Source organism: Oncorhynchus nerka, linkage group LG25 (assembly GCF_034236695.1).
Source record: "Oncorhynchus nerka isolate Pitt River linkage group LG25, Oner_Uvic_2.0, whole genome shotgun sequence".
Classification (NCBI taxonomy): domain Eukaryota; kingdom Metazoa; phylum Chordata; class Actinopteri; order Salmoniformes; family Salmonidae; genus Oncorhynchus; species Oncorhynchus nerka.
Genome location: NC_088420.1, coordinates 57,225,453 through 57,249,870, shown reverse-complemented (window position 1 = coordinate 57,249,870; position 24,418 = coordinate 57,225,453). Strand labels below are relative to the sequence as shown.

Here is a 24,418-nt window from a genome sequence, read left to right as displayed (position 1 = left end):
GGTCTAGGGCCATTCCCCCCCAAAATGTCCGGGAACTTGCAGGTGCCTTGGTGGAAGAGTGGGGTAACATCTCACAGCAAGAACTGGAAAATCTGGTGCAGTCCATGAGGAGAAGATGCACTGCAGTACTTAAATGCAGCTGGTGGCCACACCAGATACTGACTGTTACTTTTGATTTTGACCCCCACCCCCACCCCCCTTTGTTCAGGGACACATCATTCAATTTCTGTTAGTCACAAGTCTGTGGAACTTGTTCAGTTTATGTCTCAGTTGTTGAATCTTGTTATGTTAGGACATTTTTTTTTTTTGCTGAGTTTACATTATATATACAAAGTATGTGGACACCCCTTCAAATTTGCTGACAGGTGTATAAAATCGAGCACACAGCCATGTAATCTCCATAGACAAACATTGGCAGTAGAATGGCCTTTCCAACAAGTCAGTTCATCACATTTCTGCCCTGCTAGAGCTGTCCTGGTCAACTGTAAGTGCTGTTACTGTGAAGTGGAAACATCTAGGAGCAACAACGGCTAATCCGCGAAGTGGAAGCTCACAAGCTCACAGAAAGGGACCGCCGAGTGCTGATGCGCGTAGTCCGTAAAAATCATCTATCCTCAGTTGCAACACACTGAGTTCCAAACTTCCTCTGGAAGCAACATCAGCACAAGAACAATTCTTCGGAAGCTTCTTGAAATGGGTTTCCATGGCCAAGCAGCCACACAGCCTAAGATCACCATGCGCAATGCCAAGTGTTAGCTGGAGTGGTGTAAAGCTTGCCGCCATTGGACACTGGAGCAATGGAAACACGTTCCCTTCAACATCTGGCAGTCCGACAGACAAATCTGGGTTTGGCGGATGCCAGGTAACGCTATCGACCCGAATGCATGGTGCCAACTGTAAAGTTTGGTGGAGGAGGAATAATGGTCTGGGGCTGTTTTTCATGTAGTTCCAGTGAAGGGAAATCTTAAAACTACAGCATAGAATGACATTCTAGACGATTCTGTGCTTCGAACTTTGTGGCAACAGTTTGCCCCTTTCCTGTTTCAACATGACAATGCCCCCGTGCACAAAGAGAGGTCCATACACAATGGTTTGTCGAGATCAGTGTGGAAGAACTGTATTGGCTTGCACAGAGCCCTGACCTCAACTTCATCGAACACCTTTGGGATGAATTGGAACGCCAACTTGAGCCAGGCCTAATCGTCCAACATCATTGCCCGACCTCACTAATGATCTTGTGGCTGAATGGAAGCAAGTCCCCTCAGCAATGTTCCAACATCGAGTGGAAAGCCTTCCCAGAAGAGTGGAGGCTGTTATAGCAGTGAAGGGGGACCAACTCCATATTAATGCCCATGATTTCGGAAATTGATGTTCGACGAGCAGGGTTCCACATACTTCTGGTCATGTAGTGTAGTTGCATCTAATTAGCCTGTCTCAGAGCTGCTGGCGGCAGCCCGCCTAGGCCTTCTCACCGATTTTGGCCATCGAGTTCAAAAAAGTTAAGTGAATCAGGTGGAGAGTGGGTGTGTTGTTCAAGATGGATTAAGGCAAGACCAAGTGGTGCACATAAACACCACAAAAAAAGCTTTATCTGATTACAGAAGAACCACATCAGCAAAGCTACTATCTTGTCCTCGACTGACGAAACACCATTGCAGGTGGAATCTAGTAGGCCTACTTGTGCAGCAGCTAGCACAAGCAGCCCCCTCGTCCCGACAGAGACCTCACTGCCCGGGCCGGCCATTGACAGTGGCCTTTACTCCTCGTCTTCCGGACTATTCCCCTCGAGAATAGTGACAGTTACTCTAATGAGAGTGCCGGACCTCCTCCTCCTCCCCCAGAAAACCAAGTTAATGACTGCCAGCGTCCGAGCTGCGACCCCTTCCTGTGAACACTGTAAAGCCTATGAGGGATGAGACGGATAGCCCCGACAACATGGAGTCCAAGTTACAATGTGTATTATAAACCGGTGGTTCGAGCCCTGAGTGCTGATTGGCTGAAAGCCATGGTGTATCAGACCGTATGTCATGGGAATAAATAAAGAAATACAATTTACTGGTCCAATTACGTTTGCAACCAGTTTATAATAGCAATAAGGCACCTTGAGGGTTTGTGGTATATGGTCAATATACCACAACTAAGGGCTCTATCCAGGCACCCTGCGTTGCGTCGTGCATCAGAACAGCCCTTAGCCATGCTATATTGGCCATATACCACACCTCCTCGGGCCTTATTGCTTAAATATACACTGAGTGTACAAAACATTAGGAACGACTGCTCTTTCCATGACATAGACTGACCAGTCCAGGTGAAAGCTATGATCCGTTATTGATGTCACTTGTTAAATTGACTTCAATCAGTGTAGATGAAGGGGGAGACAGGTTAAATAAGGATCGAGTCATGGACTGTGTATGTGTGCCATTCAGAGGGTGTATAGGTAAGACAAAATATTGAAGTGCCTTTAAACAGGGTATGGCATGTGCCAGGCGAAATGGTTTGAGTGTATCAAGAACTGCAATGCTGCTGGGCTTTTCATGCTCAACAGTTTTCCGTGTGTATCAAGAATGTTCCACCACCCAAAGGACATCCAGCCAACTTGACACAACTGTGGGAGGCAGCGGAGTCAACATGGGCCAGCATGTTGGGACTGTGGGAGGCTGTTCTGAGGGCAAAAAAGGGGTGCAACTCAATATTAGGAAGGTGTTCTTAATGTTTTGTACACTGTGTAAATAGGCTACCAGCTAAATACTGTATATAGTTAGAGATAAGCTAGACTGCATTGTCTGCAAAGTACGAGAGCACTGAACATAAATACATTGTGATTTAGTTTCGGTATCAGACTAACTTGTGATTTTGTTTGAAGAGCATAAAGACTGGCTGCTTACCGTCAGTTCACCCTATGTGCACACGGGATAATTGGATGAGGTGTACAGCAAATCCCTGTGTGTTTCTTCCATAAGGCGCACATACCCAGAAGAAAGTGGCATCTACATAGGGTTTGATAAAGCCTAATAATTGAGTAAATCTAGCCTGCTGTACTTATTTCAAGACATAGATCTAATGCCAGCGCCTTATGTAAAAAATAATAATGTATTAGTTAGATTGTCGACTATAACAACAAGTTCAAGTGTAACCAGAGAAACTTGCTTGGAAGATACAACAACTTTAAACGTGCACTTTACCCACTGGCCCTGTTATTATAGTGACTTAAACTAAACTAGCATTGGCTGCCATCTATTGTCAAGGAATGGTAACTACACTGTTGTTGGTAGACTCAAAGAAGACTAATAACATTAGCAGATGCTTTTATCCAAAGCGAACTGGGTACATGGTAGTGGAAACAGATCAGAGAAAGAGGATTACAATGGAAGTTACAGGGTTATTACATTGTTTTTACAAGTTCCAATGTAACAAGAAGAGGATTCACAGGAAAGGCTGTGAAAGGCTGTGGTTGGAAGTCTTTGCCTCGTGCACAAGCTCAATAGACACTACAACAGTAGCTTACCTAAAAGGAGCAAAGAGCAATTGCTACAAACATTTTTGTAGTTATAAATGAATGAAATGTACCCATTGACTCTTGAAGAATATGACTTATAAATGTCTCATGAGCTTAGTTCAACTGTCGTACCCCATCAGAATCCAAAATATAAGCTTGTTTTACTCCAACGTTTGTAAAAAATAAAATAAAAACATTTAAACAAACACAATATAGCACCAAAACATGGTTAAAACTATAACTTTGATATCATGGGTGGCCAGTCCTTCCACTGATTGCTCTGTCTATGCATTTTAGAGTGGTTAAATTTCTCCAGCCCCATCCCTGAGCTTTTTACCGAATCAGGGGCATGGAGAACACTTTGTTATTGTTTCTACTGCTGATTGCCCCTTTAAGAAATGAAGTTGCAGATTAAATACACACCAAAATATGTTACAGATACTATAAAAATGCCACATCACTCAGACAGTTAATACACAGCATGCAACACAGCAAGCAATCAATAAATCAAATGTATTTTACAAAGCCCCTTTTACATCAAAATAATAACAACCACAATGGTTATAGAGGGTGCAACAGTTCAATACCTCAGGAGCAAATGTCAGCTGGCTTTTCATAGCCGAGTATTCAGAGGTCGAGACAGCAGGTCCGGGAGAGAGAGTCGAGACAGCAGGTCCGGGAGAGAGAGTCGAAACAGCAAGGCAGCCACTTGGAGTCTTGCGACATCCCCTGTAGGCCGAACGTGTTCCTCCTGGGCACGTATTTAGTGTACAGGGCATGTACACTCTCAAGTTCACCTGTCTGAACACACTTTGTCACCTACAAAAGAAAATGAATGTAACTAGAGATTAATAAGTAGGCTACTACAATTATACCACAATCAATTGGTTGCAGTTATTCACATAGGAATGCACAAATAACTAAAACAAGGTTTGAAAAATGTGCTTATTAATTTCCAAAAGTAATATATGTCCAGAAATAGTTGATAGTCTATTTACTTTCGAGATCCTTCAACAATCTCGGGTTGAGGATGTGTTCCTTCTTCAGGTGTGAAGGGTGGGGGTGCTCACAGCAGTCGAGTGTATCTCCAGTGACTCACTGGTGCTCATTTGTAACGGCGCCCCGTTACTGTGGTGATCTACTTTTCTTTCAGCACCTGGACACTCCCACCAACAGTGACATCACAGTACCACAAGTGGTGTGTTTAACGCCCTCTTCCATGGCAGTACCTGAGACAGACAGGGATTAAATGAGACCCCCTGAGTCACTGACTGGAATCATTATAATCACATAGTTCTGATCTTACTGTCAAACATATGACAGTACCTCTGGCTTCCCGGTGGCCACCAGCTTCTTCCTCGCACCTTTGGCAATGTGCCAAAGCTCATGCCCTCAAGTGCACCCTCACGTGTGGACACCTGTCAGTGGCCAGGGTTTCAATGCTGCATTCATGGGCCAGTTAAGGAAAATAATAAAAGCATTATTACTAAAAAAGTGACCTAAGTGATCTTCGTACATCCACCAAATACACACTTACAACCCCGAGGCTAGCTCCAAAATGTAGGTGAGGCTATAGCTTACCTCAAAAGGATTTTAAAAGAACTTTTATGTTTCAGCATTGCGATTGCTTTTCTTAAATAGGTTTAATGTTGTGTATTATGTGTTTTACTATAGTGCGTTTTGTTGGGCTGTTGTGTTTTATGTATGTGTACTGTGCTTTATTTGTAAACATATACAGGGCTCTCTTGTAAAAGAGTTCTATCTCAATAAAATAAATCATGTGTTTGCAGGCACCTCACTAATCCCTCTGTCCCTCTGTCCAACCAGTAGCCATTCTTCAATTCAGTCACGTGCAAAGTCTCCTGGGCAGGATCAGGTGGGAAGCAGAGTCCAGGACGGTGTAAGTGCCAAAGAAGGCACAGTGGCCTGGCGAATCACGCCGTGCATCTCCAGATACAATCAGTGGACTGTCACCAATTCTAGCCAGAATCGCCTCTGTTTGCTGGGCCCACATGTTTAACCTCTGGCACAATGTAGATGCAAGGTTGGTTTGCAAACTGTCGCAGCGACATGGACACCAGGCTGAGGAGGCAACATGTTTCTACAAATGTGGAGTGGGAGCCGCCAGTTAGGAAGACCGGTGATGGCACCAACAGATTCCCTGCAAACATTTCCCACTCTGGTCTGGGACTCCAACTTCCTCCTGTGGTCCACAACACACTCGATGGTCTCCATGGTGATGGAAAAAAAACAATTTATTTTCAGGGATGAACTGATGACACCTGCTCGATATCCTGGCTCATGAACAACTCCTTCAGCATGCTATATTTCGGATCTTGCACATACTCTTCGATAGTATCTCATGGCTCGCTCGCACTGTGATGATTGTAATTCTGAGCTCTCAGTTTCATACAGCGAATCCTGGTCTTCCCTCATCTCACTCGCTCTCTCTGTCAACTCCATCTGTGGCGGGACTCGGTTGTATACTGATTATGGTGAGCGCAATTTAGCTAGGCCTCGAGCTCTTTAGTGATGGCTCCGGTGAACCTCTTCCCCACCGCAGCACAGGAACACTCTGACACCCAGGGGTCAGTTTGGCATGCTGTACTAACCATTATTTCCTGTTGGTAGAAAGAAATGAAGGAATCTGGTAGGCTATAGCTACAATCTTCACAAATCACTATTATGCAGACAATGCAGTCTAGCCTATCTATAACTATATACAGTATTTTGTGTACAAAAGTATATAAAACAACACTTTAATATTAAGTTGTACCCCCTTTTGCCCTCAGAACAGTCTCAATTTGTCGGGGAATGGACTCTACAAGGTGTCGAAAGTGTTCCACAGGGATGCTGGCCCATTTTGACTCCAATGCTTCCCACAGTTGTGTCAAGTTGGCTGGATGTCCTTTGGGTGGTGTAGTCTTGATACACACGTGAAACTGTTGAGCATGAAAAGCCCAGCTGCGTTGCAGTTCTTGACCCAAACTGGTGCGCCTGGCACCTACTAACATACCTGTTCCAAGCCACTTAAATCTTTTGTTATTGTAATCATTTTTTGAGTATTCGATTATGGTTGTTGTCATCCGCCAATATTCAATGGGGAGAGAGAATTCCGATATAAAGTGTTTTTCTCAAAGTTGCCTGGATGTTACGTGTCCTACTTACTTCAGTACACTCATAACAACTTAAGCATTACGAACTTCTATTCCATCAAATAAACCGTAAAGCAATCCATTTTTTATTGACCAAATTCAACAATTTTAATTTTTTTAATTTTACCTTTATTTTACTAGGCAAGTCAGTTAAGAACAAATTCTTATTTTCAATAACGGCCTAGGAACAAATCTTTCAGTTAACTGCCTGTTCAGGGGCAGAACGACAGATTTGTACCTTGTCAGCTCGGGGATTGGAACTTGCAACCTTTCAGTTACTAGTCCAACGCTCTAACCACTAGGCTACCCTGCCGCCCCGACAATCTCTCATTGACCATACAAAACTCCTTGCTGATGGGCGAAACAACCACAAAACGCCACCTGCCGGAGGGAGACAGATTTCCCCACCGAGTTGGGCCTCTCTTCCTCTTCCTCACTTCCTCCTCGAGGATGACAGATTGTGTCTTCAAATGAACAATAGCCTTAGAAAAGAACATGGATTTGCATGTACCTCCTACACAGGATGAAAACATTTTCAGGGATTAAGATGTCATCTTCAAAACAAACAAACGTTTTGTTAAGACAACTGAAACCAAATATATTATTTAGCATTAACAAGCTACCTATCTTGTATTTAACTAGGCAAGTCAGTTATTAGCAAAATCTGATTTACATTGACGGCCTACCAAGGAACAGTGGGTTAACTGCCTTGTTCAGGGGCAGAACAACAGATTTGTTTATCTTGTCATCTCAGGGATTCGATCCAGCAATCGTTCAATTACTGGCACAATGCTCTAACCACTAGGCTACCTGCTGCCCCATGCACTGTCAGCACAATACAAGGAAATTTATTTTTTCAGCAAACATTAGCTATGTCAACTTCAGTCTAGCTATCTGAGGTGGAGATCACAAAGCATGGCAAAAACAAATCTTTCAGCCAAATGTATTAATTGACTATCTGAGGTGGAAGCTAGCTAGCTATCTAATAACAGGGCTACACTTAGAAACTGTGTTGCCATTTTAGTTGCAGTTGAGTTGCTTGCTAGTTGCTGGAGGTGACACACAAAGTGGTGCTGACCACAGCTCGATAAACCCTGTTGACGATCAAAATACTAATGTATAGAGATGTTTTCATGTTAATAAATGCACGTTTGAGTACATATCTTTGCTTAGCTTCACTTCCTAACGTGCTTCCATTCCTCTTTAAAGCTGCTCTATGGATTGTAAATACTGTACTGTGTGTGAGAGAGAGAGGGTCCCTTATGAAAAAATATTGCAGTCAGAGTATCGCTCCAGTTGAAATGCACTATAACTGCAATATGCTGCAAATACTGTGTCCAAAATAACACCCTTTTTTACAACCGTAATTTTGCAGTATAACTGCAGTTCAAAACACCACAGTCGACTGCAGTTACTGCACTTTTAATGCAGTTTCAAAACTGCAATCTTTTTTTTTGCAATGGGTGTCTTTATTTAGTATGGTCGGGCGTGAGTTGGGGTGGGCAGTCCATGTTTGTGTTTCTATGTTTTTTCTAGTTCTGTGTTTGGCCTGATATGGTTCTCAATCAGAGGCAGCTGTTTATCGTTGTCCCTGATTGAGAACCATATTTAGGTAGCCTGGGTTTCACTGTTGGCGGTTGGGTGTTTGTTTCCGTGTCTGTGTTTGTCACCACACGGTACTGTTTCGGTTTTCGTTCATGTTCACATTTATGTTTTGTATTTCTTAGTGTTCAGTTTATGTTTTATAATAAACGATATGGACACTTACCACGCTGCGTATTGGTCCGATCCCTTGCTACACCTCCTCAGAAGAGGAGGAAGAATGCTGTTACACACCCGGACAACTGATGAAACTGTGGGTTTGCACAACCTAAGAATTTCTGCACAAACTGTTAGAAACCATCTTAGGGAAGCTCATCTGCGTGCTCGTCGTCCTCACCAGAGTCTTGACCTGACTGCAGTTTGGCGTCGTAACCAACTTCAGTGGACAAATGCTCACCTTCGATGGCCACTGGCACGCTGGAGAAGTGTGCTCTTCACAAATTAATCCCGGTTTCAACTGTACCGGGCAGAAAGCATGTATGGAATCGTGTGGGCGAGCAGTTTGCTGATGTTAACGTTGTGAACAGAGTGCCCCATGGTAGCAGTAGGGTTATGGTATGGGCAGGCATAACCTACGGGCAAAGAACACAATTGCATTTTAGCGATGGCAATTTGAATGCACAAAGTATCCGTATCTGCTGTGAGAAGATCCTGAGGCTCATTGTCGTGCCATTCATCCGCCGGCACCTCATGTTTCAGCATGATAATGCACAGTCCCATGTCGCAAGGATCTGTACACAATTCCTGGAAGCTGAAAATGTCCCAGTTCTTCCATGGCCTCACCAGACCATGTCACCCATTGATCACGTTTGGGATGATCTGGAACGACGTGTACGACCGCGTGTTCCAGTTCCCACCAATATCCAGCAACTTCGCACAGCCATTGAAAAGAGGAGAGGGATGTCATTCCACAGGCCACAATCAACACTCTAAGCAAAGGAGATGTGTCGCGCTACATAAGACAAATGGTGGTCACACCAGATACTGATTTTTGTTTAGTATAGTTTCGGTGACGAATAAGATTACAAATCTACTGTCTAGCCTCAATCAATGCAGGAGTTATCCGACAACTCCTTATTCAAAACGAATATAGAATAAATTATTATTATTGCAGTGGCTGGGGTTGCGGAAGGAAGAAAACATTTATCTGAAATAGAGAGACAATACATTTAGACAAAGATGATATTGATATGAATGATATTAATGATGATTTCACTCGAGTCGGACTCATTTCCATGGTGATGAGAAGGCAGTAGGAACTCCATCTTATACTTAAGCAATAAGGCCCGAGGGGGTGTGGTAAAGGGCCAATATACCACGGCTAATGGATGTTATTATGCACAACACAACGCGGAGTGCTAGGACACAGCCCTTAGCCGTGGTATATTGTCCATATATCACAAACCCCCGAGGTGCCTTATTGCTATTATAAACTGGTTACCAACATGATTAGAGCAGTAAAAATACATGTATACCACGGCTTTCAGGCTATTAGCATTCAGGGCTTGAACCACTCAGTTTATACTGTAACTCAATATATGGCTGTGCCACGTTCCACACCTGGAAAATGACATCAAATACACAAACCTGGTTAAAAGCGTTCTGCTAAATGACCGTCTTTATATTTATTGAATAAATATAGGCTCAGAGTGACATCTATAATGACCACACACTTGCCTTCTGGTCTAGAAGAAGATGGACAGCATCAATGTCTGGTGACATGAACCTATCCTTGATGAAGGGCCTGAGAAGAGGGGAGAGACAGAGAGGGTGAGGAGAGGACGGGGGAGTCAGAGGGTGGAGTAGAAGAGATGGAGGCAGAGGGTGGGGGAGAAGAGGTCGGAGAATTAATGGGAGGAGAAGAGGCAGAGGGTGTAGGAGAAGAGGGGGACGCAGAAAGGGGAGTAGGAGGCAGAGAATGATGAGAAGAGGGGTCACAGGAAGAAGAGGGACATTGGATAAATATTAACCAATGTGCTCAATAATTTCAGGGGACTGAGATGTGTGTTACAGTGTGTACACACTGGCCTGATCTGTTTGACTTACTTTGGTTACACTGCGTACAAGGTCATAGACCTTCTCCAATGGTGTTGTGGTAAGCAGGGGGTGGAAGAACTCGATGCCCTGGCAGGCAGCTAGCAGCTCCATAGCAAGAACTGTAGGGGGAGGTAGAGGGACAGTTTATGGACCATTCATCACAGAATAACACATCATTCACATTAAGACGTTTTTTTCCTGACTGGATGAGTATCATCCGGAAGGGTATTGAACCAGTTATTATACAGGATACAATGTAATACAATTCCTATTTCATTTCGTATTAATGGTCAACGCACAGAAATATACAAAAATAGAGAACAAAAAAAAGTATTTTAACGCCGTAATTGTTTCTGTTTGTATGAACTCCGCTACTGCTGTTGTCAGAGTCACTGTAAAGTTACATACTGAGAATATCCACTGTCAGTAGAAGTAAGCCTAGGACATTTTCAAAGTAACTGGATCAATGTTTCCCAATTCAGACTAAGCTGAGCAACCCTTCAACAACGTAAACATCTGTATGAGCCTCATTAGCTTCCAGTTGTTTGCTGTTCACTATAACGTTTTGGTTTTGAATGGGTGATCAATTTGATACTCACAGCTCGTGGCGGGGAAACTATTCAACAATGAATTGAAACCTTGTGCAGGCATGCCCCAGCTCAGACTAGAACCAATTAAAATATGTCCTTATTTTTGCTGCTTGTATATGGCACACCCTGATTTGTTTCACCTGTCTTTGTGCTTGTCTCCACCCCCTCCAGGTGTCGCCCATCTTCCCCCGTATATTTATACCTGTGTTCTCTGTTTGTCTGTTGCCAGTTTGTTTTGTTCGTCGAGCCTACCAGCAGTTTTCCCCTTGCGCAGGTCTGTTTCTAGTTACTGTTTTCCCGGTTTTGAGCATTCTGTCTTCCCTGAGCCTGCCTCCTGTCCTGTACCTTGTCACATCACACTGGATAATTTACCTCTGCCTACTCTGACCCTGAGACTGCCTGCCATTCTCTACCGTTTGGACTCTGATCTGGATTACCAACAACTGCCTGCCCTTGACCTGTTCTAGTAGTAAACATTTGTTACTGGGTCTTCCCTAAAACGTGATAGTATAATTTCAAATCATTAGTGCTGGAGTACAGAGCCAAAACAACAAAACATGTGTCACTGTCCTAATACATTTGTAGCTAACTGTATTAATCTTAACTTTGGCAGCTGTGTGGTTAAAAAGAAAGGCATATACTACATTTGAAGTCGGAAGTTTACATACACCTTAGCCAAATACATTTAAACTCAGTTTTTCACAATTCCTGACATTTAATCCTTGTAAGAATTCCCTGTCTTAGGTCAGTTAGGTCACCACTTTATTTTAAGAATGTGAAATGTCAGAATAATAGTAGAGAGAATGATTTATTTCAGCTTTTCTTTCTTTCATCACATTCCCAGTGGGTCAGAAGTTTACATACACTCAATTAGTATTTGGTAGCATTGCCTTTAAATTGTTTAACTTGGGTCAAAAGTTTTGGGTAGCCTTCCACAAGCTTCCCACAATAAGTTGGGTGACATTTGGCCCATTCCTCCTGACAGAGCTGGTGTAACTGAGTAAGGTTTGTAGGCCTCCTTGCTCACACACGCTTTTTCAGTGCTTCAATATATCCACATAATTTTCCCTCCTCATGATGCCATCTATTTTGTGAAGTGCACCAGTCCCTCCTGCAGCAAAGCACCCCCACAACATGATGCTGCCACCCTCGTGCTTCACGGTTGGGATGGTGTTCTTCGGCTTGCAAGCCTCCCCCCTTTTTCCTCCAAACATAACAATGGTCATTATGGCCAAACAGTTCTACTTTTGTTTCATTAGACCAGAGGACAATTCTCCAAAATGTACAATCTTAGTCCGTAATCTGGCTATTTTTATGGCGGTTTTGGAGCAGTGGCTTCCTTGCTGAGTGGCCTTTAATTACATTTTTTTTTTTTTAACTCTGTTTATTAAGTTTTACACACACACACACACACACACACACACACATAAACAAGACAAAGCAATATAAATAATATACTCAACTAGAAAAAAAAATACAAATAAAAATACAAATAAAAAAATAGCTTTAAAGATACCATACTTTAGACAGGTTAAACATACCAGGCAGAAGGTTACAGAGGTTAAAGGGCAATCTATAGTACAGGGACAGAGCAAACACCTCACCATTGTTCCTGTAAACAGTCAAGGGATAAGGGTGGAGAAAAGCAACCACTCACAGAGTCATGGCCACAGACCGACCATCCACTGGACAGTTTTTTTTTTACAATGCTTTAAAATAACAAAATAAAATGATTATTCCTGTAGGTGTGAACAAAGTGTAAAAATAACTGGGAAAAACAAGCTCACACTTCAGTCTCTGCCCGAGCAAGATGAATAAGGCATCTGCGGATCACAATCAATAAGCACATGGACCTTAATGCCCCCCCCCAGCAAAAACACAGAGAGAAGCTCCTCCAACCCTTAAGTCACAGACTTATTTTAGTATTAATTGGAATGCCATCAGAGGATGGACTGTTTAAAGTAAGACCGGAATGGAGCCCAAGCCTCATCAAACAGTTTGGGGTTCCCACGTGAATTGAATTTGATTTTTTCTAGTTTCAGAGAGCACAACACATCCCTCACCCAATATTTATAAGATGGGGGAGCTGCTATCTTCCAGTTCTGTAGTATTAGCCGTCTAGCTAAAAGAGTTGTATAAGCAACAGTGTCCGACTGGATTCTTGATAGGGGGGTACCCATGGGCAGTACTCCAAAAAGGGCTTTAAGGGGAGACTGGTCTATAACAGTGTCATATATATCAGAGAAACATTTAAATATTAATTCCCAGAAACCTGACAGTTTATGACATCCCCAAAACATATGCAACAGTGTGGCTGGTTCCACTTTACATCTGACACAGGTAGGATCAAAATCAGAGAATATTCTTCCAAGTTTGGCCCCCGACCGGTGGATACGGTGAACCACCTTGAATTGAATGAGGCTATGTCTAGTGCTAAACGAGGACAGTGCACCCTGTGCAGCACAGATTCCCAGGCGTCTTCCCCAAGTTCCTCCCCCAAATCCTTTTCACATCGAGTCTTTAAAGGCACCAAAGAAGGGTTCTGTAAGTCATGAATGATTGCATATACATCTGAAATTGCGCCCCTAGGAAGCTTGTTCAGCTCCAAGATGCTCTCTGTAGCTGTATTCGCAGGCCTATGGGGAAATTCAGGTGTGTTAGCCCTGACAAAGTTTCTAGTCTGGAGATAGCGGAAAAAGTGGGATTGGGGGAGATTGAACTTTTCCTGCAGCTGAGAAAAAGAGGCAAATGTATCATCAAAGAATAATTGGGCTAGCGAGGAGAGGCCTAGTGAGTGCCAAATGCCAAAAGCCCCATCATTCAAAGATGGAGGAAATAAAATGTTCTGATTGATTGGGCCTGATAGAGAAAAGCCTCGGAGGTTAAAGGCTAAACGGAACTGATTCCAAATTTTAAGAGACTGCTTTACAATTGGGTTGGCACACCTTTTGCCTAGGGACACTGGGAGAGACGAGCACAGCACAGAGGAAAGTGCTGCAGGTTTACACGATTCAGACTCCATCTGGACCCAGAGTGGTCTAGGGCCAGTAGGATCAGTCTGCAGCCAGTACAGAAGGGCTCTGAAATTTGCAGCCCAGTAGTATGTCTGAAAATTTAGTAGAGCTAAACCCCCCAATGACCTAGGCTTCTGTAAATGTTTTCTACCAATCCGTGGTACCTTGCCATCCCAAATAAAATGCATGAATGTTTGATCCAGTGAAATAAAAAAAGATTTTGGAATAAAAATGGGTAAACATTGAAATAAATATAAACATTTGGGCAACACATTCATTTTAATGACATTAATCCTTCCGATAAGAGAAAGGGGTAGCGAATTCCAAAAAGTAAAAGACTGTTTCATTCTGTCTGCTAGAGCAACAAAGTTTTCCTGAAACAAATTTGAATATTTCCTTGTCACTTTTACTCCCAAGTAAGTGAATTTATCCCGGACAATCCTTAACTGAGAACTTGTAAAAGAGCACTTTAAAGCAGCCTTATTTACCGGAAAAAGCTCACTCTTGCCTAGATTCAGCTTGTACCCTGAGATTGATCCAAACTTTTTAAGAACAGATAGGGCACGTGGCAATGAGGTATCGGGGTTGGAGGTAAACAAAAGGAGGTCGTCAGCATATAGCGAGACTTTCTGCTCCCAGCCCGCCCTGATTATGCCTTGAATGGCATCATTAGAGCGTAGTGCAATGGCGAGAGGCTCGATTGCCAAAGCAAACAACAAGGGGGAGAGTGGGCAACCCTGTCTGGATCTGCGGTGCAAGGGAAAATAGTCAGAGGACAAGTTAGTAGTCCGTACCGAAGCCATGGCCTTTCATTTTATGTCGATATAGGACTCATTTTACTGTGGATATGGGCACTTTTGTACCTGTTTCCTCCAGCATCTTCACAAGGTCCTTTGCTGCTGTTCTGGGATTGATTTGCACTTTTCGCACCAAAGTACGTTCATCTCTAGGAGACAGAACGCATCTCCTTCCTGAGCGGTATGATGGCTGCATGGTCCCATGGTGTTTACACTTGCATACTATTGTTTGTACAGATGAACAGGGTACCTTTAGGCATTTGGAAATTGCTCCCAAGGATGAACCAGACTTGTGGAGGTCTACAATTTGTTGGCTAATTTCTTTTGATTTTCCCATGATGTCATGCAAAGAGGCACTGAGATTGAAGGTAGGCCTTGAAATACATCCACAGTTACACCTCCAATTGACTCAAATGATGTCAATTAGCATATCAGAAGCTTCTAAAGTCATGACATCATTTTATGGAATTTTCCAATTTTCCTGTTTAAAGGCACAGACTTTGTATGTAATCTTCTGACCCACTGGAATTGTGATACAGTGAATTATAAATTAAATAATCTGTCTGTAAACAATTGTTGGAAAAATTACTTGTGTCATGCACAAAGTAGATGTCCTAACCGACTTGCCAAAACTATAGTTTGTTAACAAGAAATTTGTGGAGTGGTTGAAAAACGGGTTTTAATGACTCCAACCTAAGTGTATGTAAACTTCCGACTTCAACTGTATGTCCTCTATCGTCTCACTTAGTTTTAAAATGCAGAAAAACTCAGAACTAGGTCCACCAGAATCCTTTGATGCCTTTACTGGGTAAAGGAAGGAAGTTCCCTCCAGAGATGGTCTCCCCTCTCTCTGCAAACACTATTTGATTCAGACATGAGGGTTAAAACTAGCACTGAAGGTAAAAATTGTCAAATTTGGTTTGGGGAATAGTTGGTGAATAGCTCACACACACAGCGAAGGGCACAGGGTTGGCAGAGGCGCTGTTGATCTCTGTATTGATACTTTTCTGGGCAAAGTCTATTGTGTTGTTGACAATATCGTGGACCTGGGATGCAAGAAGAGAATACAGACGAGGTTGAGTGAGAATGGCTGAACCATTGAAATAAAATGGGATATATCCATTCTAGTCATTCTATTTCCATTGGTTGAACTCTGACCCCATGTTAAGTCACCTGAGGAGTATAGTGTAGGCATCCTGGACTCCACAACCGATGGCTCTCTGCATAGAGAAAGACGAAGAAAAATATGACTTTATTGTCCAATGATTACTTTATCCCAACTCCTCTAAAAGACACACACATGGACGCACAAACACAAACACAGGCACACACACAGATTGGAGAGGTTGGAGCAGAGGGTCTGCCGTAGTACAGCACCCTAATCCATTCACTCACCTGCGATCTCTGAGGGGTGGTGGTCTGAGTCCAGTAGGGTGCAGAACCTCCTGGCCATTTCTATCTGTCCTGGATGGCACCACAGGGCGTGGATATCTGGAATGATGGAGGACTGAGTTAGCATAGCATAAGAAAATCAGTCTCTATCATGATGTTTTAGATCGGCTGTTGTGGTTGGCAGTTGGTAAGAGCGTTAGAAATGCCAAAGTTGTGGGTTTATGTCCCGCAGTGATTACTTACACACACTAAGGGCTAGATTCTATAGATCCATGCTAACCGACATCCACATAGCGGTTGTTTTGAGGGTGTCGGAGGTGGAACTGCACTAGAGCTGTCAAATCCACAATCCTTGCATTACCTTATCGCGGACACTGCTATTAGATGCAACGAAACAACACCCAACTTTATATCCAACAAATCCCATGCAGCCAGGTCAGAATTTAATGCAGCCACATTAAAAGTTCCAACATTTGTGATGTTCTATTGTCTACACCTCGATTAGACTGATACATAAATCCTCCCATTAAAATGAACATGGAAACATGCATTATTTAATCAATACCTCTAACGAGGTAGGGATAATAAGGAAGAGAGTGGTGACACACAAGAGCAGACTCTCAACGATTTCACAGCTCATACCACAGTGACACCCTCAACACTGCCGAAACATACGCTATACGGATGTAGACCAATGTTGGATCTGATTGATTCGTGGTCTAATAATGTATGCACTAGGGTTGAATGGTGCAAACCCGATTACTGATATTTACCAAGATTTACCACCTAAAACCACACCCTTTTCCCAGGGTAACTGTGAGAAACCAGTAAATTATAATAAATGATTTATATCAACAGCATGACATGAAATGGATGTGTTAAATGCAGTGTTTTTTAAAATCCAGTTGGATAAACCCTCCAAACAGCCTACCCGACTGCTCGGAGGTGTCCGCATGGTCCTAAAGCACACCATTGCCCTGTTTTGTATCACAATCCAATGATAAAACTTGGGGGAACGAAAATGGCAATGTTAGATTGTGGGGGGGGGGGGTCATGTCCCCCCTGTCCCCAGTGAAAGTTGCGCCCCTTGTTAAATTATATGAGATGTCTAAATTTGGCTTCTCTCCACCCTTCTCTCTGCATGATCAATCATCAACGCTCATGTTGGGGACAGACAGCCCATCTCGGTATGGAGTGCAGTTCTCAATGCATGCAGACCTATCATCTCATCTGGTAACTTTTTGTTCTTGTGACAGGTAGGGCTACATTTGCTGCAGCATAGCGTATGCTACAGTAATATAAGAACCGAATGTGGGTCTAATTTACACATCTCCATCTGGCTATCGGAGGTTAACATATTTTTTTTTTGTAAAGATAATTGTTTTAATTGCAGCTGCAGAGTTTTAAAACAGCCTATCACTTGAATATTGTTGCTTTAAATCAGAGCATGCGGGTCTCTCTCTATCAATTCCATTCAAATTGCACCCGAAATAGATAGGTAATACATTCAATGCAGTATTACCCTTATAATTAGCTAATGAATGATGGGTTACTCATAATAAGCTTCTAACTTACAGTCTCTGTCTCTTGCGCAATACGCACACACCTGTGATCTGCTGGCCTCTCTCTTTTAAAAAAACGCTCCTTAGCTCTTGGAGTCCCATGCAGGAAAAGCTAGACTAGAATAGCTTGCTGGACCTTCTTTTTTTTAGCATTTCTTATACCAATAGGTTATTCGAAAAGGGACGCAAGCTCTTGTTTTCTGAACGTTAAAGACAGCAGCCAACAGAACTCAAGGTAGTTTGAAAGAATAGTGAACGTGCGATGGCAGTAGACTATAGCAGTTATTTATTCAGACCCATTCAATCTTCGTGAAGAGACGTGAAAGCCATCTGCATCTCATTCTAGTCATATTTTATTTACGCATGTCATTAGAATGATCAAGATAAGGACAACAAAACGTATTTAATTTAACTGTTGAAAGCGAGAAAGGAATTGAGCAACAATAGAGAGAGAAAGGAGGCAGGCTAATAACATTAATTATACAAATAGGCCCTATTTCAAATTCAAATGTAATTTGATAGCCTAAACTTGTAGCTTTGTAGGCCGCATGTGCTGCACCAGAATCACATGTTCTCTCAGCTTTATCATGGTTTGTACAAGGTGCATAATTCCAGTTCATATAATACAGTATAATGCAATACATTACAGTAATACAGTTCACACTCGAAAAGATTAGCCTACTGGAGCTAGTTTCATTTATTTACCCAAGAGAGCATAGAGCTAGCTAAATCTATGGGCTTTTATGTTTTTCTATCGTGGGTAATGTGCAGTAGCCTATAAGGCTAGTATATAACACACAGTATGTATTGGATAAAGGCACAGTCACAGTTTGTGCTTTTGTGGGCTTGTGCTCATAAAATGTCTTTAATTGCATCAGGCTCAGGTAGCATCAGGCTTGAATGTCCGATCAAAGCTCTAATCAAATCCAGACATAGGTCTATTTATATGCTTTGGAATGACATTTCTGGTTTTGGCAGGAAATTCTGGGTTACCCAGGAGAAGAGTGATCTATTCTCGGGATGGAACATTTGTAAAATACATGGAAAATATTAAACCGTAGTATTCACTCACTGTACTCACTGGTCCGATTTAGCATCTCAGCAGGGCTAACTGTAACCATAACTCTAGATTTAACCCTAACCCTCCCTGCTCACCGCTGTCGAAGGCCTTAGAGGTCCCCTTGAGCACTTCCAGGGTGATAGCAGCGATGATGTCCGCCTGCCTGGCGATTGCCAGCAAGTCGTGTGTTTCTTTGATTCCTCTTGTGCCACTGCCCCTGGGGTTCTGTAATGCCAATTGTGACAACTGTAATATACATTGTTTGTCATGTAATTTCTAATGTCTGTTGTGACTATAATGCCTTTTTTTGTGGACCCCTAGTGGTCATAAGCCATCAGCTAATGGCAATCCAAAGAATAAAGAGGGATGGAGAGGAGTGGAGCCATAAGAAAGGAGCAGTGAGTGGACCACATAGCTCAATACAGAGTAACATGGGAGTAACATACAGAGTAACATGTTGTAAAACATGGGAATGTTGTACAGAGTGACATGGGAATGTTGTAAAACATGGGAATGTTGTACAGAGTAACATGGGAATGGGTAGAGTTGACTTGAAGAGAGTACACTGATCCAACACAAGACACACTTGTGTACTATTGACAAGTCAAACATTGGTGTATTATCCTATCAACCAACCAAGCCGGAGTTGGAGACCCATGTTTGGGAGCATCAAAGACAGAGGAGGCTGGTGGGAGGAGCTATTGGAGGACGGGCTCATTGTAATGACTGGAGTGGATTAAATGGAACAGAGCCAAACAGAGAACGAAAAACAGCTTCTATCTCCGGGCCATCAGACTGTTAAATAGCCATCACTAGCACATTAGAGGCTGCTGCCTTTGTACATAGACTTGAAATCACTGGCCACTTTAATAAATAGAGCAAATCCAATTGTATTTGTCACATGCTTACTTACAAGCCACTAACCAACAATGCAGTTTTAAGAAAATACAAAAAAAGTAAGATATAAGAATAACAAATAATTAAAGAGCAGCAGTAAATAACAATAGCGGGGCAATATACAGGGGGTACCGGTACAGAGTCAATGTCAATGTGCGGGGGCACCGGTGCCGAGGTAATTGAGGTAATATGTACATGTAGGTAGAGTTATTAAAGTGACTATGCGTGCTTCCTGCTTTAATTTTTTCTTGAAAGCAGGAATCAGGAGGATAGAATTATGATTTGCCAAATGGAGGGCGAGGGAGAGATTTTTATGCGTCTCTGTTTGTGGAGTAAAGGTGGTCTAGAGTTTCTTTCCCTCTGGTTGCACATTTAACATGCTGATAGAAATTTGGCAAAACGGATTTAAGTTTCCCTGCATTAAAGTCCTCGGGCTACTAGGAGCGACGCATCTGGGTGAGCGTTTTCTTGTTTGCTTATGGCGGAATACAGCTAATTCATTGCTGTCTTGGTGCCAGCCTCTGACTGTGGTGGTATGTAACACAGCTACAAAGAATACAGATGAAAACTTTCTCGGTAGGTAGTGTGGTCTACAGCTTATCATGAGATACTCTACCTCAGGCGAGCAATAGCTCAAGACTTCCTTAGATATCGTTCACCAGCTGTTATTTACAAAAATACATAGTCCGCCGCCCCTTGTCTTACCAGACGCCGCTGTTCTATCCAGTCGGTACATCGTATAACCAGCCAGCTGTATGTTGATATTGTCGTCGTTCAGCCACGACTCTGTGAAGCATAAGATGTTACAGTTTTTAATGTCCCGTGGGTAGTTTAATCTTACGCGTAACTTGCCGATTTTATTCTCCAAGGATTGCACGTTTGCTAGCAGAATGGAGGGAAGTAAGGGTTTATTCGATCGCCTACAAATTCTCAGAAGGCAGCCAGCCCTTCGGCCCCTCTTTCTCTGCCTCCTTTTCACGCAGATAACGGGGATCTGGGCCTGTTCCCAAGGAAGCAGTATATCCTTCGCATCGGGCTCGTCAGAGTCATGAAAGGGAAAAAAAGGATTTTGCTAGTCCTTTGTGAGTAATTGCAGTCCTGATGTCTAGAAGTTATTTTCGGTCACAAGAGACGGTAGCGGCAATATTATGTACAAATTAAGTTAAAAAAATAAGTTACAAACAACGCAAATAAACTAGAAAAACCCACACAATCGGCTGGGGGCATGTGAAAGTCTGCCTTCTTCTTCGGCGCCATCTTACAGTGATGTGGCTTACGTATTTGGCGTTGGCTCATCTACACTTGGGTGACCATATCTTGCCTTCTCCCAGAGTCAAATGAGAGAGGGGGGGGGGGGGGAATCTCCACTGGCACCAACTGTCCCCTTCTCAGGGACGAAGGACAGGCAGGACACTACGAGGACAAACAATCATAGAGATGTTAGAGACAGACCCCACTCAACAAAGTTTGTTTTATTCAATGGCATAATCTAGAAAGATCCTTCTCTGACCCATTTAATGGAAGCAATGGAACCAAAATAACTAACGGAACCAGCGGAACCAAAATAACTAAAGGAACCAATGGAACCAATGGAACCAATAGAGCCAATCAAACCAAAAAAACGAATAGAACCAATGTATTGAACCAATGGAACCAAAATAACTAATAGAACCAATGGAACCAATAGAATCACTGGCAGCAAAATAATTTATGAAACCATTAGAACCAATGGAACCCAAATAACTAATGAAACAAACAGCACCAATAGAAACAATGGAAGTAATGGAACCAAAATAACTAATGGAACCAACAGAACCAATAAAACCAATGGAACAAATGAAATGTAGGCTACCCCTGAGGTCAGACTGAGGTGAAAGTCAGGGTTAAGGAGTTTACCATTGAAGGCCTGGATCATTCTATGCAGGGTTTCCAGGGAGATTCCACTGTATCCTTTATAGCAAGGAAATTAATCCTCAGAGCCAACAACATCCTGGTCCTCTCTGGGTTAAGTGGGTTGCCCACACATAAACACCAGAGTGGAATGGGGAAGTTTAAAATCACTGATGTTCTGTCCATGGTATAGACCAGACCAATGAATATAAAAGTGAATATATAAGAATGGTTATGTGCATAGGGAATATACAAGAATTACAAAACTACATAATTTGCATGATTTGAAAATCAGGTTTTTGAGGTATCTGCTTTCTTAGTGGAAAACTTGGGCCAGTTAGATATCAATACATGTACTGTAGCTATGTTATATATTAGGTCACTAACCTGCAGAGTGGGATCGCACCAGATTCTCCTATAGCTCCTTATGGGAATACAACACATGGCCACATAGTAAGCAAACAATGCACCAATATCATCAGAACATATTCAGTGAAAAAGGAGAGAGTACTGTACTTGAGCTTGTGGACAGGAATGACAGTCCGAGTTAATATGCCAAACCCTTTAGTGGTTCCATAGACAATCAGAGAGACAGAAAGATGGTTGCATATAGGTTAATTCTCTGATGACAGTGGAATTTGTTGCATTCTATACCCAGGATAGCTTTAATCTTGTGAGGACAGACACTGGGAGATGAGAAGCAAGTGCAGGGAGTGGATATTTAATGAATAACCGACAAGAAACAAACAAGGACAGCGTCTGGACAGGGGAAACATAGCGACACTAATGCTGACACGGGGATCAAACCGAGGAACAGATAGATATAGGAGGGGCAATCAACAAAGTAATGGGATCCAGGTGAGTCCAAAGATGCGCTGGTGCGTGTAATGATGGGGACAGGTGTGCGTAATGATAGGCAGCCTGGCGCACTCGAGCGCCAGGGAGGGGGAGCGGGAAAAGGCGTGGCAAATCTGGTGTTTACCATCAGTGTATTGAATATGCTAAAGTATGTTAAAATAAGTGCAAGGTTCATTATATACTGTATGTAAATAAGGTATTTCTGTTTTAAATATGTATAAATTAGCAAAAATGTCTAAAAAAAACTGTTTTCGCTTTGTCCTTTCTTAAAAAAAAAAATCCATTTTAGAATTAAGCTGTAATAAAAAGTCAAGAGGTCTGTATACTTTCCCGAATGCACTGTATCTAATATGACTATTTACATCAGCAGTCGATCAAGCACAATAAGGATACAGGTGTGAAACTCCAGGCTGGTATGGAACAAAGTCTGGAGACATGTCATCCATTTCGATGGCTACAAATAGATTGTATAAATTGTATTATAACAATATGAACTGCACAACAGATCATATCAGTCATAGACAATATTCAAAAGAAACACACCCTGCTGGCTGGCTTAATTGGCTCTATCCCCTACACTTTTCTATATCGCATTCATTTTATTAGTACACCTGGAACAGGGTCATGTTTTCGTTTCCCCTAGGGATATGTACAGTAGTTGTTCTATCCCATGTTTATACCTTCTTTAGTAATTTTCCCAACTACAGTAATTGATACACAACAAATTATTTGATGAGGGTTTTTAGTTTATTTACCAATTTTGATAAAGTCATTGTATTAGAGGACATCTTTGATGGATGGTGTCATCACCGTCCAACAGCCCCTGGCCTTGCACCTCCTCGCGAGGAAGCGAATGTGTTTCACCGCCTTCATGCCCCCGTTGCACTGCATGTTCTTGGTGTAGCGTTTGAGCGCCTCATACCCCAGCCATTGGATAGTGTAGGTCGGGTCCCAGACAGGGAATCGCCAGCCATTCGTCCCGAATGTGAACAGCATAGCGAGGCGCGTCACTTACGATTCCGTTACTGTAGTAAAATGATTCCCGAGCGTCGCTATCCAAGGTACCAGGTTCAGGGAGCAAAAGGCAACAGCAAATCACGCCTCATTGTTTACCTTTCTCCATGGTGCGGTGGAATTGACTGGATTCAAAGAAACGTTTTGGTGTGCTGTATATTTTCCATAGCTCCGTGGTAGCCTACTGCCAATGGCTGAAGCTTACATGTAATAATAAAAAACCCACCATGGTCATTTTATCAACAGGTCTGTTGGAATTGTAGGCATCGCAGCCATTTTTCTCGTTTTGTAGGTGTCTAATTGACACCTATTTATTTGTCAGTTATCTTCCGGTATTCCTATTACATTTATCTGCTCATAGGTTCTGTTGGTGAGAAGGAGAAAAACAGGCTTACAGTGAATATGTTAGGCGTTTGACTCCAAACCCCATTAACCACGATTTCTTCAAATGTTGGCATTGTTTTTCAATAGGCTTGCTGTCACATATTAAATCGATGTTTGTCACAGAGGATGACTAGACATTTGCCCTATGCGCCCACTCTGGTCTAAGCTAGTTCCAAAATCAATGTATCTGCCCTGACAATTATGCACCATTACGCACACAACCTGGAGCAGCGGACATCGTGTTAACGTGTTACTTTTAAATCAGTGCCAATAGTAAAGAATAAAGCCTAACTAAACAATCTATTCACTACAGACTATCCCATTTTGCCTCAATAACTTTCTCTCTCACACACTCATGTGCGTTAGAATTAGCCATGACGTCACATCAAATGTAGAGTAGTTGGAGAGTTACAATATTGCCATGGCCATCGGCGAGTAGATAGATGGAGAGAGAGAGAGAGAGAGAGAGAAAGAGAGAGCCGAGAGAGAGAGAGAGAGAGAAAGGAGGGGAGTAAAAGCGTATTTACACAGACGGTGAACCGCCTGGGGAATCGTAGGGGAGAGGAAGTCGGCCGGCTCTCTGTCTGCCTGCTCCAACTTCCTGCAAAAAAAAAAAAAAGCCAGGATCTTATTTCAGTCCAGCAGAGCTGTGTAGCCTAGCTAGACGACA

General features: G+C 42.6%; 2 long non-coding RNA genes across 4 annotated transcripts; both read right to left on the bottom strand.

Moving 5' to 3' along the window:
• Positions 1-3,288: 3,288 nt before the first annotated feature.
• On the bottom strand, positions 3,289-11,305 carry LOC115109721 (uncharacterized). Of its 3 annotated transcripts, XR_003860547.2 has the most exons (6): positions 11,021-11,305; positions 10,300-10,409; positions 5,291-9,997; positions 4,823-4,938; positions 4,495-4,725; positions 3,289-4,315 (listed from the first exon to the last, which is right to left on the bottom strand). It is a non-coding gene; the product is annotated as an uncharacterized LOC115109721 (long non-coding RNA). The 3 variants fall into 3 exon arrangements; XR_003860546.2 differs by having other exon boundaries at positions 4,823-9,997; XR_010461144.1 differs by having other exon boundaries at positions 4,823-9,997; positions 11,083-11,305.
• An 11,770-nt stretch (positions 11,306-23,075) lies between these two features.
• LOC115109720 (uncharacterized) lies at positions 23,076-24,360 on the bottom strand. The gene is made up of 2 exons (XR_003860545.2): positions 24,276-24,360; positions 23,076-23,728 (listed from the first exon to the last, which is right to left on the bottom strand). It is a non-coding gene; the product is annotated as an uncharacterized LOC115109720 (long non-coding RNA).
• Between the last annotated feature and the right edge of the window lie 58 nt (positions 24,361-24,418).